Here is an 18,475-nt window from a genome sequence, read left to right as displayed (position 1 = left end):
TCATAACTCGTTTAGAGACCCTTTTAATGATATGCTAATTTTGTGAGATAGGAATTTTGGGTTTTCATGAGCTGTATGCCAAAATCATCTGTATTAAGACAATAAAAGACCTGAAATATTTCAGTTAGTGTGCAATGAATCTAAAATATATGAATGTTACATTTTCATCATGACATTATGGAAAATAATGAACTTTATAACAATATGCTAATATTTTGAGAAGGACCTGTATGTTTTGTTTTTCTGGTTACAAAGTTCAACTCTCCTTTTGTAAATGGCTCATTTATTAAATTTGTATCTACGTTATTTCACATGAAGTCTTTAAATTTCACCTTTGTGATTTCCCTACCTTTCTTTCCTTCTTCACTAATATTACTTGAACTATGAATTTTACTAAATGTTTTAGCTAATATTTCAGCTTTTTCTTTATCTTCCGTTATAGTTGTATTAGCTATTTTTAATATAGGATATCCATATTCTTTTCTAATACCATTCATTCTTTTGTTTTCCAAATTTTGTCAATTTTTGTTTCTCTCTCTACGGTATTACAAAAGTTTCTCCAATATTCTCTTTTTGCATTCTTCGTGATCTTTCTTACCTTTGTGTCATCGCTTTAGGAATTTGTTTGACCCACATTCAAACTCACTCAGGAGACCAGAAAAGGTTCAAAGGTTTATTTACAAACATTGCTTACAGTTCCACCGGAAAAGTAGTATGTAATGGTCGGCAGGTTCTCCAGACTTCACGGGTTCTCTGAAGAGAAAAGTACTGGTTAGTTCTGGCCACAAGGAAGTAAATCCACAAGGTCCAAAGAGTTTAGCTTACTTTGATCACAGGGCAGAAATACACCGGGGGAATCATACCACAGGGCTTGGGAGTCAGGCAATCCAGAATGCTTGTCCAACAAGAACAGTCCACAGCAGGTCTGAGTCCACACAAAGGGAGGAGCTTGGGAGTCTGGTGGTGAATAATCCAAAGTTCACAAACTGTAGTAAGAGGTGCTGGATGTCCGAGTCCAGGTAGAGAGGAAACCGCCCACACCTCACAGGTACTAGCAGAAAAACAAACAAGGTTAGCACAGGCTCAGGTCAGACAGGCAAAGATTCACTGGCTTGGCAATTACCACATGTACAAAAACACTCAAGCAACGAAGGACTGTTGGCAGGCTCCTAAATACTCCTCTCAGGTATGCACAATCAGCCATAGATCAGGGAACACCTGTAGAAGAGGCAGCAGTGGCTCAAAGAGGGCCTCTTGTGGACAAGCACAGGAATAACACTCCCAATTCAATTCTCAACACTTTGCTTGCTTTCTTTAGTTCTCAATTAGATTCTGATGAATTGGTTTACTTTTTTAACATTTTAAATGCTTTATTTCTTAGTTTTATTACTTCACTACATTCTTTTGTTCAACATAGCACATTTTTTTATCGTTCTGTCTTCCCCCTTTTTTAATTGACTAGCGTCTATTCTGGTAACCTTTTTTTATGGTTTTAGTGATGCGTGAACCTGGACGCTTTCATTGCCTTTTGCTTTGTTTCTGACACACCCAAATTTCTCCCATTGTGGGACAATAAAGGATTTTCTATTCTATTCTGTATTAAATACTTTTTTAATATAAATGTAGTTGACATAGCATCTGTGAAGATCATGTATGATGCAGCCCACTTTATCAGCAATGTCTGGGTCTGTGCATGACTCCACACTGAGTTCTAGGCTTGCCCGTGTTCAATTTATGTATAATCATAGTTATAATAATTTCTGATTTACCAATCACTTCTCTAACTAAAGACAATTGTCCTATTTCATTAAGTGTTCTTTTTTGCCTTCAAGTGAAAATACAGTAGTTTTTAGTGAAATAAATAAAATCATCCACCTCTAGGGGCACCTCATCCACATTTAACTGATGCTCCAGCTGTTGTCTTTTACAAGTGTCAACAGGTACAAAAAAAACCCAAAGCCGATAGAAATCCGTGCTCACGCTTTATTAAACTGTGCTTTCGGTTTTGCAATCTCTGCAAGCAGATTACTCAATGACATCTGTCGAGAGTTTGAACGCTGGGCCACACCTGCGATGTAAGTTCAGTGGATCTCTTGTCATATCTATTGCTATGTTTCCATCAGCACACTTCACAGCTTCCAAACATAAACATCTTGAAACAAAACCTCAAGATGTTTATAGATTATTATTCTCATGTCCTGCCACTCCCTTTCTGCTGCTAAAGAATCCATCCGTATGTTTTACTTGAGCTCTGGAGAAAAATTCCGGCTACAGGACTGTGTCCCAAGTGAAGAGTTCTCCTCTCTTCTTCCGTATCATTTACAGTCAAAGTTATGTATCTTCTCCATTTCACTGTCTCTGTTTTCCTCAAATGTTGTGATAGCAATAGCTTCTGATATCTTACGTTCTAGCTCCTCAGCCGCCAGTCCAAAGCTTTCTTCGTCATCCTCGTCTTCGCTTGAAGACAACTACAAGCTAAGAATGTTCTCCAAAGTAATGCAGTCGCCATAATCTTCCGCTACATCTACTTCTGATTCAGAATCTGAAGAGTCTGGCGGCGGTACTGCTGAACATGTTCTTCCACAGCGAAGCGTTGTAACAGCTGCGATTCAGTTCGTTTACAACACGTTGAGCTTGGTCCATCGTGAGGAAACACATTATTTTTCATAGGAGCTGTTAAGTAGCCACGAGGTTTCTTGAAGCACGCTGGTCATTGGTCGACAAGCAGAACAAAATCCAGCACGGAGCCAAACAAAACCGCTACAGAAATGAGCTGAGGCTTTTCCCCTCCCCAGAATGTAAATACAATCTGGCTGAGTTTTAGGCTGAAAACAAGCCAAATTTAAACATAAAATTTACCATTTTAAAACCTCCGAAACTGTCATTTAAAGAACTGAATGGATACTTCATCATTTCAACTTGCACATTTTGCAATAAAACGAAAAGCACTATTTTCTCAGAAATTAATGGTTTTTCCTAATTTTCTCCGTTTGTGCTCTGCCCACATGGTCCTAGTTTTCCCATGGCGCATCACAAATTGGAAAAAAGGACATTTCCTATTTAAATGTACATATATACACAATTGACTTTAGAATACAATATAATGTTTCAAGTGTTTATCAGAGCAAGAGCCTGGGGGAAGAAACTATCTCTACCGCTACCGCTCTGTAGCGCCGACCTGACAGTAAATTATGTGCAGGATGTGTGGGGTCTGCAGAGATTTTAGCAGCGTTTTTCCTGACCTTAGACCTGCATAAGTCCTCGATTGAGAGAAGGTCAGCCCTCTCTGCAGACCAAATTGCTTGTTGCAGTCTGGATCTGTCCTATTTTGTTGATGAGCCAAACCACGCTGAGATGGAGGAAGACAGGACAGACCGAATTATGGCCATGTAGAAGATGACCAGCAGCTCCTGGGGAAAGTTTGTTGTAAAATGGGAGTTTTTACTCTCTGTCCTCCCTGTGCACCACCGGGTCCATTTCTCTCCAGTTCCAAGACCCAACCAGTAAAACCAGCAAAGTACTTACCTTGTGAAATAATGAGAAATGGTTAAGTATGAAATCAAAATGATCAGTGTACAGAGTAAACAATTGAACAGATACAGAGTGACATTCACCTGCGGTACCGGGCCCCCCTCAGCCCATCTTAGGGATGAACCAAGAGGAGCAAAGAATGGAGCGTGAGTCCTGCTTTTATCTATGCCTGTTCTTAACCCTCCTAAAGGTTGTCATCCTCTTGTATCAGTTTATCTTTGACTATGTGTTGCATCTTATGTGAAATCAACAGTTATGTTGTGTAAGCTGTAGCAGTGAGTGGTGCTGCAGATAAGCAACAAGGGCAGATATATTTATTTAGCAGCAAAGAGATTATTAGAAAAGGCCACAGAATCATACATCCATAATAATCCCCCTGTTGAGGTTGGAAAAACCCACCTCACATCAATCAATGTGTCTAGTGCATATGGACCTAAGCTAGAATATGGGAGGCAGTTCCTTCCGGCTGTCGCGTAACTCCGCCCCCTAAACGGAGTGCCATTTCTCTGGTAACTGCCTGCAGCCCTCACTGTGTGCACCCCCTCTGTTTCCCATAGAACAGACCTATGCTGATGTGTGTCTGAAAGTTAAATGATTAAAAACATCTCAAATAGAAAATAATGCCCTGTTGAAAAATTAACAGTCAATGAGGTGAATATACTCACCAGTAGGTTTCCCCATTTTCCAAACCACGTTTCAAAAATGTTTGTGAATTGTTCATCGATTCCAAAGTGTGATTTTAATTCAATGGACAGTGATTGCAATTCTTTTAGGGCCTTTGTTAGAGATCCATCAGGTTCTGTAATTGTTGGGAATAAAAGAACAACAAACCTCTCCAAAAACACCACACAACCGTTCTTCTTCAGCTAGGATCATATCCAAAGCTATTCTAATTTGACAAGAAATAATTTCAACATCCTGTTTACACCGCCTTCAGCTGTCTCTTCTGTTTTGCGTTGGTGTCATTTAAAATATTAGAATCGGTTCTAACAGGAAGCAGTTTGTATTCTAGCAGACATATCAAATTCAAAAACACATTTTCTGAAAGGTTCTCCCTGACGAAGTAGGCCAATCAGTGTCAGGATATCCTGGAGGGAGAGGGTAACCAGGGCACAGCTTTCCTGTCCAGTCAATAGGTAGTCACCCCCAAAAGCAATTATTCCCCATAAATCAGTTCTGTTCAGCAGCAAATAAACGTTCAAGGCCTTGTATCAAATTAATTTACAATCTAAGTTGCAAACAACATCGTCTATAAATAAATAACTCAGAAGCACGTAGGAAGTTATAATTTCTATTCATGAAGTTATTTGAATTGATTAAATAGTTGAACACTCCTTTAACCCTTCATGCAATTTATTCCACAATTTCCCACATTCACAGAAGTTAACATTTGTTTGTTGAACAAACGTTAACCAAGCAAACGTTAACCAAGATGGCGCCGACAATGGCCGCCTCGGAGCTTCGCTCTCTCTTTGTTTGTGTATTTTGTGTGTTTATATGTTTTTCGAGACACAGTACTGTGGTCTCGGGCCACAATTCAGTGGTCTCGTTCAGTAGAGAGGAACTTCTCAACATCAGAGAGTCCTCTCTTGGGATTTTTTCACCATCTTTCATCGGTCCAAGGTTCACTGAGCTTCTGGCAAGCAGAGCTGAGGCACTCTACGGGATACTGCGCCAAAAGCGCCGGAGGGGAAAGCGTGCTGGTGCGCTGGTAAAGCTCAGCCAAAGGGGACTTCGTACACCACTGCCTTCAATCCATCTGGCAAATGTCGGCTCTCTAAGCAACACAATTGACGAGCTGCTTCTCCTCACCGGTAAAAAGACGGACCTCCGCGGATCAGCCGTTCTCTGCTTCACCGAGACATTGCTGAGCGAAAACATTCTGGACCACGAACTTCTGTTGCCAGACTTCCAGCAGCTCAGAGCAGATCGCATTGTGGAGCTATCGGGGAAGAAGCGAGGAGGCGGAATCTGCTTTTATATAAATGAAGGTTGGTCCAGAGACATACAGGGGTTGGACAATGAAACTGAAACACCTGTCATTTTAGTGTGGGAGGATTCATGGCTAAATTGGACCAGCCTGGTAGCCAGTCTTCATTGATTGCACATTGCACCAGTAAGAGCAGAGTGTGAAGGTTCAATTAGCAGGGTATGAGCACAGTTTTGCTCAAAATATTGAAATGCACACAACATTATGGGTGACATACCAGAGTTCAAAAGAGGACAAATTGTTGGTGCACGTCTTGCTGGCGCATCTGTGACCAAGACAGCTGTCTTAAAGGGATGTTCGGGTGCTAACCCAGATTGTATCCAAAAAACATAAAAGCACGGCTGCCCAAATCACGGCAGAATTAAATGTGCATCTCAACTTTCCTGTTTCCACCAGAACTGTCCGTCGGGAGCTCCATAGGGTCAATATACACGGCTGGGCTGCTATAGCCAAACCTTTGGTCACTCATGCCAATGCCAAACGTCAGTTTCAATGGTGCAAGGAGCGCAAATCTTGGGCTGTGGACAATGTGAAACATGTATTGTTCTCTGATGAGTCCACCTTTACTGTTTTCCCCACATCCGGGAGAGTTACGGTGTGGAGAAGCCCCAAAGAAGCGTACCACCCAGACTGTTGCATGCCCAGAGTGAAGCATGGGGGTGGATCAGTGATGGTTTGGGCTGCCATATCATGGCATTCCCTTGCCCCAATACTTGTGCTAGATGGGCGCGTCACTGCCATGGACTACCGAACCATTCTTGAGGACCAAGTGCATCCAATGGTTCAAACATTGTATCCTGAAGGCGGTGCCATGTATCAGAATGACAATGCACCAATACACACAGCAAGACTAGTGAAAGATTGGTTTGATGAACATGAAAGTGAAGTTGAACATCTCCCATGGCCTGCACAGTCACCAGATCTAAATATTATTGAGCCACTTTGGGGGTGTTTTGGAGGAGCGAGTCAGGAAACGTTTTCCTCCACCAGTATCATGTAGTGACCTGGCCACTATCCTGCAAGAAGAATGGCTTAAAATCCCTCTGACCACTGTGCAGCACTTGTTTATGTCATTCCCAAGACGAATTGATGCTGCATTGGCCGCGAAAGGAGGCCCTACATCATACTAATAAATTATTGTGGTCTGTAGTGGAATTTTCTTGTCAAAGTGGGAGAGAAATTAACTCATTAAAAGAGAAAATCCGGACTTTGTCTTTATAAGTTTTATTCAAAGGCATTCAGCGTTTGAAGACCCTGTCACTGAGGTTAGTCAGTGAAGCAGAGCCCCGATCAACATTTACACACAGTATTTAAAGAGTATGTGGGTGTTACCTCAACTTCAAAGAGTCTGTACTTTATGGCCCTAGACCCTCCTCAGGTCAGAGGTAACAAAGTTATCTACGAGCAGACCATCTGTTCTTCCTGAGACACAACCCTCCAGGATGTGTTTTAACCATTAAACTTCTGATAATGGCTTTACAGACCAACTCCTCTAGGATAAAAAAACACAGAGGTCAGAGAATTTTCCACAACAGGTCTAAAACCAGGTGTTTCAGTTTCATTGTCCAACCCCTGTAGAAGTGCTGGGGAAAACATGTAGTCCGGATCTGGAGTCATTTTCCATGATCTGTAAACCGTTTTATTCACAGAGACAGATTTCCTCATTTATAATAATTGGCTCATATTTTCCACCGCATGGCTGCACTTCTGCTACAGAAAAACATCTTGCTGAGCTGATTACAGACGTGGAGAAAAAATACACTGACTCTTTCATCATAATACTGGGAGATTTTAACAGAGCAAACCTCTCAAATGAACTCCCCAAATACAGACAGCATATTAAGTGTCCCACCAGAGACAAAAACACACTGGACCATTGTTACACAGCTTTAAAGGACTCATATCATGCTGTTACCAGGGCTGCTCTGGGTTTTTCAGATCATTATCTAATCCATCTCATCCCAACCTACAGACAGAGACTAAGAGCTTCCAAACCCACGGTTCACACTGTTAAGAAGTGGACTGAGGAATCAAAGCAGATGCTACAGGCCTGCTTTGAATGCACAGACTGGACTGTTTTTGAAACCTCAGCCACTGACTTAAACCAACTAACTGATGTGGTGACATCATACACAGTTTCTGTGAGGACATGTGTGTGCAGACCAAGACCTTCTGCACCTTTGGGAACAACAAGCCATGGTTTACTCCACACCTCAGGAATCTGTGCAGGCATAAGGAAGAAGCTCACAGCAGTGGAGATTGGGCGCGGTACAGGCAGGCCAGGAACAGACTAACAAAGGAGACCAAAGCAGCCAAGAGAAGCTACAGTGAGAAGCTGAAGAACAGCCTTTCTACTGGTGACACTTCAGTCAGTATGGACTGGTCTGAGAAACCTGACTGCCTACTGGAGCGCTCCCACCCTTCCTGAACAGAATCCTCGCCTGGCGAACCGTCTGAATGGCTTCTACTGCAGACATGACAGGAAGCCATTCACACCTCAAACAATCTCCTCCACAACCCATTCAGGAACAAGTTCTTCCAACAAAGCTACCAACCCCTTACCTTCAGATCCTCTGCCTGCACTAAAGATCTCAGAGGAAGATGTAAATAGGCTCTTTCAGCACAAGAAAACAAAGAAAGCTGGAGGACCTGATATCATCTTCCCACTATGCCTGAAAGCCTGTGCAAATCAATCTTCAGCCAGATCTTCAACAAGTCACTGGAGACGTGTGAGGTCCCCTCCTGCCTCAATCGATCCACCATCATCCCAGTGCCCAAGAAACCCACCATCCTAGGATTAAATGACTACAGGCCTGTAGCCTTGACGTCTGTGGTCATGAAATCCTTTGAGCGGCTGGTGTTGAAGCACCTGAAAGACATCACAGGCTGGAACCCCTGCAGTTTGTTTACTGAGCAAACAGGTTGGCAGATGATGCTGTTAACTTAGGTCTACACTTCATCCTGCAACACCTCGACCACCCAGGGACATACGCCAGGATCCTGTTTGTAGACTTCAGCTCGGCCTTCAACACCATCATACCAGACATCCTCCACCAGAGGTTCACCCAGTTCAACGTCCCAGCCTCCACCTGTCAGTGGATCAACAGCTTCCTGACGGACCGACAGCAGCAGGTGAGACTGGGGAGCATTTTCTCCCAAACCAGATCATTAAGTACCGGTGCCCCCCAGGGGTGTCTTCTATCCCCACTCCTCTTCTCCCTGTACACAAATGACTGCACCTCAGTGGACTCGTCTGTGAAACTCCTGAAGTTTGCAGATGACACCACTGTCATTGGAAAGATCCAGGACGGTGGTGAGTCTGCTACAGACAGCAGGTGGATCGGCTGGTACACTGGTGTAGTCAGAACTACCTTGAACTCAACCCACTCAAGACTGTGGAAATGGTGTTGGACTTTTAGAGAACACCACCCCCGTACACCCCCCTCACCATCCTCAACAAAATTGTATCGACCGTGGACCACTTCAGGTTCTTAGGGACCACCATCTCTGAGGACCTGAGATGGTCTTCACACACAGACACTGTTTGGAAGAAGGTCCAGCAGAGACTGTACTTCCTGAGGCAACTCAAGAAGTTCAACCTTCCACAGGAGCTGCTGGTCATCTTCTACACTGCCATCATTCAGTCTGTCCTGTCTTCATCCATCTCAGTATGGTTTGGATCATCCACAAAACAGGACAGGTCCAGACTGCAACAAATAATCAGGACTGCAGAGAGAATAATCAGGGCTGACCTTCCCTCCATCCAGGACTTCTACAGGTCTAGGGTCAGGAAAAGAGCTGCTAAAATCTCTGCAGACCCCACACACCCTGCACATAAACTGTTCAGAACTTTACCTTTAGGCCGCCGCTACAGAGCACTGTTCACTAAAACCAGCCGCCACAGAGACAGTTTCTTCCCCCAGGCTGTTTCTCTGTATAACATTCAATAGAGTACAAAACAACAGCATACAGATGTTGCAAATGCACCTTTTATTTAACAAACAAAACCTGGTGCACTCCAAAACGTTCATTATTTGTCCAAACACAAGTATTAATCAAAACCCAAAACAATAATGAGCTCACAGAAACTAAAACATACCTTTCGATTCATGAACTTTTCACTCATGTGGCCCACATCATTCATCATTCATATCTTGAGCCTTCATTCATTCCCGTCACACTCTTCTCAACCACACGTTTTCAACCCTCAAACACAATTTTTGGATTTCTATTGTCCCTGAACCCCAGAGATCTCATGTTCTAAGTAATAATGTACAAATGGACCCATTTGTCAGGCTGGTCCCAGCCACCTTTTCAGGCCTTCTTCACCTAGGAGAAAAATATATGTTCAGGGTATCATTAATTTACTCAGGTTGTCGAAATATAACCAAATCAGAAGATGACACAGATTCGATGTACAGAATTAGATTGAAATGAGGTTTTATTGTTCCAACTTAGGTAGACCTTGATTAGAGTTGTTAGAAGCCAGAGGATGAGGAAGCCCCAAGGATCCGAGCAGAGAGAGAGTGTTCTGGCGGTGGAAATATTTACAGTGCAGATTTCCTGAAGAAGAGTTCCATATGGCGACAGGCAGGCAGACAGATGGGCAGATCGACAGGAAGGCAGGACAACAAGCGATCAGGCAGGCTGACAGAAGTCCACATAACAGAGACTATGTTCCAGCAACAGACTGTGTCAGCAGCTGTCTTAAAAAGCCATGAGCTCATTAGCTGGATGAGTTGCAGCTGAGAACAATGAAGTGCCAGAACCAGCCAGCAGAGATCTCACAGTACCCTCCCCTCAACGATTGCCTCCAGGCAATCCCGAACGTTTCTCCGGATGACGTCTGTAAAAAGATGTAATGAGATCAGGGTCCAGGATAAGAGAACGAGGTACCCAGGTTCTTTCTTCAGGTCCATATCCAGCCCAATCCACAAGGTACTGAAAACCACGCCCCCTACGTTGAACATCCAGGATACGATTGACCGTGTAAGCTGGATGGTCATCAATGAGACGAACAGGGGGAGGGAGCTTGGTGGGTGGATTCAGGGGACTTTCCGAGACTGGCTTGATCTGTGAAACATGAAAGGTAGGATGAATGTGCATAGAAGCTGGCAACTTGAGTCTCACCGCAGAAGGGTTGATGATCCTTTCTATGACAAAAGGACCGATGAAACGGGGGGCCAACTTTCGAGTAGTATCCTTTAATTTAATATTCTTGGTGGAGAGCCAGACCTTCTGATCAATGCAGTAGACCGGTGCGGTGGAACGGTGACGGTCAGCAAACCTTTTATTCTGTTCCAAAGTGCGTAGAAGTGTCCTCCTGGTCTGACGCCAGATCTTACGACACCTGGAGATATAATGCTGAACAGAGGGGACAACAGTGTCAGATTCAATACTGGGGAATAATGGAGGTAGATAGCCCAGAGAAATCTCAAAGGGAGATAAACCAGTAGCAGAGGAAGTATGAATATTATGGGCATATTCTATCCAAGTGAGATGTCTACACCAGGAAGAAGGGTTGTCATTAATCACACATCTCAATGCTACTTCCAGTTCCTGATTGCATCTCTCAGTCTGCCCATTAGACTGAGGGTGGTAACCAGATGAAAGGCTTACGGTAGCACCAATAGCCCTACAGAACTCCTTCCAGACTTGTGAAATGAACTGCGGGCCTCGGTCAGAGACAATATCCAAGGGCATGCCATGAATACGGAAGACATGAAGAACCAGAAGTTGAGCAGTCTCCAATGCAGACGGAAGCTTAGTTAAGGGAATAAAATGAACAGTCTTAGAGAATCTATCAACAACGGTAAAGATGACTGTGTTTCCGTCAGATGGCGGGAGACCAGTGACGAAGTCAATAGAGATGTGGGACCATGGGCGACTAGGGGTAGACAGAGGTTGAAGAAGACCGGCAGGAGGTTGATTTGAGTTCTTGTTACGGGCACATGTGGAACAAGCTGCGACAAACTCTCTAATGTCGGGATTCATAGTGGGCCACCAGAAATACCTCTTGGTAAAAGTGATCATACGATTAATCCCCGGATGACAGGTAAGTTTATTATTATGAACCCAATCCAGAACTTTATTGATGACAGAGTTCGGAACGAACAGTTTGCCTACAGGACCAGTACCTGGGTCTGGTTCAGATTGTTGTGCCTCCCTGATGTCCTTTTCAATGGCCCAGGTGAGGGCGCCCACAATGCAGGATTCCGGTAAGATGGAAGCTTCAGTCTTGGATTGCTCAGAATGAGAAAATTGGCGAGAGAGAGCGTCGGGCTTGATGTTCTTGGAGCCGGGTCTGTAAGAGATAGAAAAATTAAAACGAGCAAAAAACAGGGACCAACGGGCTTGTCTGGAGTTAAGTCTCTTGGCATTTTGGATGTAAGAGAGGTTTTTATGGTCAGTCCAAATGAGAAAAGGGACTTCCGCCCCCTCTAACCAATGCCGCCACTCCTCAAGCGCCAACTTGATAGCCAGAAGCTCTCGATTTCCCACATCGTAATTCTGCTCTGCTGACGACAAACGACGAGAAAAATAAGCACAAGGATGCACCTTGTTGTCTATAGGAGAACGTTGAGACAAGATGGCCCCTACTCCAATGTCAGAAGCATCAACCTCCACAACGAATTGCGCACTAGGATCAGGATGAGTCAGAATGGGTGCAGAAGAAAATAAAGTTTTCAATTTGCAAAAAGCTTTCTCTGCCTCAGGGGACCAATGGAATGTCTTCAGAGAGGAGGTAAGTTGAGTGAGAGGCACAGTGACCTGACTGTAGTTCTTTATGAACCTTCTATAAAAATTTGCAAAACCTAAGAACCTTTGGAGTTGCCTGCGATCCGTTGGAGTAGGCCACTCTGCCACTGCCTTGGTCTTCTCAGGATCCGTTCTGTACCTGCCTGCTTCAAAAATAAAACCCAAGAAGGTCACAGAAGAAACACCGAATTCACATTTTTCGGCTTTTACAAAGAGTTGGTTTTCATAAAGCCTCTGGAGTATGGTCCTGACATGCTGGTGATGCTGATCAATGTTCTGAGAGAAAATCAAAATATCATCCAGATAAACAAACACAAAGAGGTTGAGGAAATCACGGAGAATATCATTTATAAGAGCCTGAAAAACAGCGGGTGCGTTAGTCAATCCAAAAGGCATCACCAAATATTCAAAATGTCCCAGGGGAGTCTTGAAAGCTGTCTTCCACTCGTCACCCTCTCGGATCCGAACCAGATGATACGCATTGCGCAGGTCGAGCTTGGTAAAAATCTTGGCAGTGTGTAATTGGTCATGTATAGAATCAATGAGTGGTAAGGGGTACTTATTTTTGATTGTGATTTGATTCAACCCCCTATAATCAATGCAGGGTCTTAACGTGCCATCTTTCTTCCCCACAAAGAAGAAGCCGGCGCCAACGGGGGAGGTAGATGGCCGAATGATCCCGGATGCTAAGGAATCCTCAATGTACTCCTTCATGACTCTTCTCTCCGGTCCAGAGAGATTGTATAGTCTGCTGGATGGTAACGGAGCACCTGGAAGGAGATCAATAGCACAGTCATAGGGGCGATGCATGGGTAAAGAAAGAGCCCCCTGTTTACTAAAAACAGATGCAAGATTGTGGTATTCAGGAGGAATCTTAGACAGATCAACAGGCTCAGGTGGTTCAATTTGTTTGCTAGAGTGAGAGACAGCAGTCTTTAGACAATTCTGGAGACAGTAATCACTCCACTTCTCTACTCTGCCCTCCACCCAATTAATTGCGGGATTATGTCTCTGCAACCACGGAAATCCTAGAACCAATTGTGGGGAGATAGAGGAGACAACAAAGAACTCACCCCATTCATGGTGGTTACCTGAGGTAATGATGTGAAGGTGGGGCACTTTAAACTTCACCTGAGATATGGTTTGACCAGTAATGCCCGAAACAGAAAGGGGGTGGTTGAGAGACTGAGAAGGTATCTTAAGTTTGTCAACTAGATCCAAGGAAATAAGATTCTGTTCTGCACCAGAATCAATAAAAGCATCCACTGGACACTTTTCTTGGCCAATAATAATAGTGACTGGAAAACACAGACGAGATATAGGGGAAAAATGGGACATGCTCATCAAAGTCCCCTGACCTATTGACGAGCCCCCTCTTTTCCCTTCTTAGGGCATCTTGCAACATAATGTCCACCTTGTCCACAATACAAACAAAGACCAGCCCCAAAACGACGTTGTCGCTCTTCAGGAGAGAGACGAGTGTGACCAACCTGCATAGGCTCAGGTTCCACAGATCCCTCCGAAGAGGAAGTGGGTGTATCAAGGTAAGCGGTCCGAGGTGCCATAAAGTGCTGCCACTCTGACTTATGATTCCTCTCTGCTTGTCTCTCTCTTAGGCGGTTGTCAATACGGATTGACAGTTTGATTAAATCATCCAGTCTCGCAGGTTGATCTCTTAAAACCAACTGGTCCTTTATCTGATCTGTAAGGGAATTCACAAAAATACCCTTGAGTGCCGCTTCATCCCAACCCACCTCCTGTGCTGCCACCCGGAAGTCGATGGCGAACTCCGCCAATGCCCTCTTTCCCTGTTTGAGGGTAAGTAACTTCTTAGCAGCTGTCTCCTGTTGGAGTGGTTGATCAAAGACTTCCTTGAAGTGACTGAAAAAAACAGCATAACTCAGAGACTCAATAGGGTTAGTTGTGAGAAAAGCGTGCGCCCAGCGTAAAGCAGATCCTTTTAGGGAGGTAACAATAAAAGTGATCTTGGAAGCAGCAGTCGGAAACAGAGAGGGGGAACGACTAAAAGCCAACTCACATTGGAGAGAAAACCCACCAAAATTATTAGGGTTGCCATCAAAAAGTTCAGACGGACGGAAATCAGGTTCTCGGATTCCGGATGAGTGGGTTGTGGGTGGCTGAGGATTCTCAGAACGAACTGGAGGATTGGAAGGAGCGGGTGAGAGTTTGGTTAATATTTCACTTAAGGCATGTACCATACCACCAAGTTCCGTGAGATGGGCATCTGTCGTCCTTTGTTGTTGTAGCAACTGTTGAAGCATGGTCTCAGTGGATTGGAGGCGTTCCCTCCAGGAGGTCTGTTCATCTTCATCTGATTTGTTTTTCGACATGTCTGCTGGCTGGAACATACTATCATTAATTTACTCAGGTTGTCGAAATATAACCAAATCAGAAGATGACACAGATTCGATGTACAGAATTAGATTGAAATGAGGTTTTATTGTTCCAACTTAGGTAGACCTTGATTAGAGTTGTTAGAAGCCAGAGGATGAGGAAGCCCCAAGGATCCGAGCAGAGAGAGAGTGTTCTGGCGGTGGAAATATTTACAGTGCAGATTTCCTGAAGAAGAGTTCCATATGGCGACAGGCAGGCAGACAGATGGGCAGATCGACAGGAAGGCAGGACAACAAGCGATCAGGCAGGCTGACAGAAGTCCACATAACAGAGACTATGTTCCAGCAACAGACTGTGTCAGCAGCTGTCTTAAAAAGCCATGAGCTCATTAGCTGGATGAGTTGCAGCTGAGAACAATGAAGTGCCAGAACCAGCCAGCAGAGATCTCACACAGGGTTATCGCTCACATCTTCAGGCAATATTGTGGGATGACTCTTCAACAACCTCTCCAGAGAAATCATGAGTATTGTGACCAGCAATGTCTGAAAATAAACAGTTTGATCATACAGCCATCAACAAATTAACACGAACAAGAAGTCACAAACTTGGGTAGTGAAATCAGCATTTTTCTTTCTTTCATCATCTTCATTTCACAAAACATAATCATATTTGTACATTGTTATTTCCATTATTATTATATACAAAGAAGACAAAAATAAACAACATTGCAGTCTTGCTGTGTACCAGCTTATTAAGGAGTAAAAGAAGACAAAAAGCAAATAGATTAGTTATAAACAGAAACATTTCATTCAGAAAAAGGAAAGGATAGCCTACCTTTGTAGCACCTGGTGGTCTGACACAAACACTATGGATACTTGGCCTCTCATCTCCCTTTCAAGCAGGCGGTCCATAGCCAGGACTGCTTCCCCAGACCTAAAACTCAAAATTCCAATTAGTTTCAGAAAAGTAATCAGAAAACAATTTACATTAAATGTATCCTGCCACATATACCCTAATTTTCACATAACATGAAACAGACATTCTTTTCACAAAAACAGACAGACAAAATGGACAGACAATGGCCACATAAAAAGTTTGATTACCCTGTAAATACAGCATTTTAGAGTGGAACCACTTTGTGTCACTTAATGGTTACAAATGATTTCTTACCCTTTTCTGGTGACCCGACAATTATTTTCGGGACCCAAACAAGCTCCATCAAACTGTTGTTTTAACTTGTTAAATCATCTTTGTGGTTGAAACTTGCTAATGTTTCTCCTCCCTGTCTCCAAGCATTGCTCCTATAGAGAACAAGATGGGAGCTCATTTTCTAGTGACGTCTCAGTCATTCTCACTTCACACACACTTTCACACACTCTGGCCAACCAGGCCAGCAGCACTGTTTCCTGGTCCAAATGAGAGCTTATTTTGTTATCTCTCAGACACCAAAAATTATTCACAGTATAGTTTATTCAGTGAGTTGGGGTCTGTTAGCTTAGCATGTTAGCTTAGCATGTAGCAGTCACAGTCCGTCAGTGTAATGTGTCCTCCGTCACCTCCGTCAGCTCACTGTTATCGACTCAAACACATTCACATTGGTCGGTTTTTCCCCCATGGTTGTCATGAGTGTCCGCTTGATGGTTTTTAGGATTTTGTGTGATGACTGATTTGCTGTGTACTTAATTGATGTTTTTAATGATTTTATGTTTTTATAATGTAAAGCACTTTGAATTGCCCTACTGCTGAAATGTGCTATACAAATACATTTTAACTTACTTACTCACTTCTCTCAGAGCAATTTTTATTTGCAAAAATGTGAATATAATTTTCTTTTTATATTCTTATAATACACATAATTTACTCATAATCCTTTTTGTTTCCACTAGGTCTGTTTTGAACGCTTCAATTCTTTTTTATTCCACCCAGAATCAATAAGGTGGTGTTAGTGGGGTCCACCTTAAAGGTGTTGTTTGTCCCGTTCGTCCAGTCTGAAGATGTGATGTTATCATTGTCAGGTCAGTCAGGTTCACAAGTCAGTCAGAACCTTCCTCTTTCGGTCTTGGGTCGTTTGGTCATTTGGTCTGTGATCAGTATAATGTTTCATAGATCCAGCCTATGATCAGTCAGCAAACCTTCCACACACTGTGATGTTATTTCTGCGGTAGGTGAAGTTGTAAGTATCTCAAGTAGGCTGACATATACTGTTGCAGTTGGAGATGATCTCAGATTAAATAAACATAGTTAGAGCTTCAATCCAGGTTAATTTTGTGTCTGCAGACTTTAGCCAATTTTTCTTTTTGTATGCATAGTTCTGTTAGCTCTCCATACTAACCCATGAGATGCTGGTTTGAAAATCTGCACCAATTAACGTTTTACTCCCATTCATCTTTTAACTTCCCCTGGATCTTTATTGGAGAAAATGAGTGCCATCATCAGATCTCATGATTTCAGGCACTCCCATGGTGTGATTTCCTGGTCTTTCCCTTTTTAGAAGGAACGTTTTCCTTCAGTTTTGTGTTCTGCTCCCATGTTAGTGAAATCAATCATTATTTGCTTCCATGGAGCACTGTGGACTGGAACGCAGCCCAGTCCTGCTTTTAATAAAACCTTTTGATTAAACTAATTGCAGATTTGACACGGTTGCACAAAATATGTTGTGACATTTTTCTAATTATCCTTCAACTTATGACTTTTGAGAAATGGGACCTGTTGCTTTGAACCAGCACAGAGACTTCTGCTGTTTTCCTACTTCCCCATGTTGAGAGAGAAAAGGTTATCATACCTAAGGTTCTACTTCTAGAGAATCACATAAAAGTCTGGTGGGCCGGTTTTGGCCCGCGGGCCTTGAATTTGCCAAATGCAGGGTAGAGTTACAATCTTTATCAGAGCTCTCAGCAGAGACAGGCTTCTGCTGTGTGCAGGTCATGCGACCTATTGACACAACATCTGTCTGAAATTGTTCTACTAGTCTGGATAGATGAGGCACACCCTTTTTTATTCCGTTTTGAGCATTTTTAGATTTTTTAGGATTATTTTCAGTTCAAAATTTGCATTTTTCTTCAAAAGCTTCCAGGTCACGTGACCCACTGAAGATGCCATCAAACACCTGCTTCAACAAACCCACTGTCATCTGGACAAAGCCAGCAGCACTGTGAGGATCATGTTCTTTGATTTCTCCAGTGCAATTAACACAGTCCAACCTGATTTTCTTTGTTAGAAACTCCAGAAGACTCTGAAAGGCCTCAACAATCTCCTGGATCAAAGACTACCTGACAAACAGACCACAGTTTGTGAGACTGAAGGGTTGTGAGTCTAACCAGGCAGTCAGCACCACAGGAGTACCACAGGGGACGGTACTCTCACCATTCCTTTTCACTCTGTACACCTCAGACTTCCAGTACAAGACAGACTCCTGTCATCTGTAGAAATACTCGGATGATTTTGCAGTCGTGGGGTGGATCAGAGATGGACAAGAAGCTGAGTACAGGAAGGTGGTGGACTGCTTTGTAGCATGGTGTGGAAACAATCATCTCATCTTGAACGTGACTAAAACAAAGGAGATGATTGTAGATTTTAAGAGAAACAGGAATAAGTCAAAAACTATTTCTATTATGGGAGAAGAAGTGGAGGGGGTGGAGCAGTATAAATACAACATACTCGAATGGAGATGCAACTGTGAAGCCATCTACAAGAAGGGACAGAGTAGACTATACTTCTTGAGAAAGCTTAGGTCCTTTGGTGTTTGCAGCAAAATGCTGAATATCTTCTATAAGTCTGTTGTGGAGAGTGTGATCTCTTCTGCCATCATCTGCTGGGGAAGCTGCATCAGAGCCAGGGACT

At 43.3% G+C, this 18,475-nt stretch overlaps 1 long non-coding RNA gene across 1 annotated transcript; it reads right to left on the bottom strand.

The window, feature by feature from the left end:
- Positions 1-659: 659 nt before the first annotated feature.
- On the bottom strand, positions 660-15,961 carry LOC124865199. Its single transcript, XR_007037497.1, has 4 exons — positions 15,806-15,961; positions 15,470-15,568; positions 826-1,051; positions 660-753 (listed from the first exon to the last, which is right to left on the bottom strand). It is a non-coding gene; the product is annotated as an uncharacterized LOC124865199 (long non-coding RNA).
- Positions 15,962-18,475: the final 2,514 nt, after the last annotated feature.

This window comes from Girardinichthys multiradiatus, unplaced genomic scaffold, assembly GCF_021462225.1.
Source record: "Girardinichthys multiradiatus isolate DD_20200921_A unplaced genomic scaffold, DD_fGirMul_XY1 scaffold_39, whole genome shotgun sequence".
Classification (NCBI taxonomy): domain Eukaryota; kingdom Metazoa; phylum Chordata; class Actinopteri; order Cyprinodontiformes; family Goodeidae; genus Girardinichthys; species Girardinichthys multiradiatus.
Note: the sequence above shows the minus strand (reverse complement) of the source record. Positions and strands in the feature narration are given on the sequence as shown.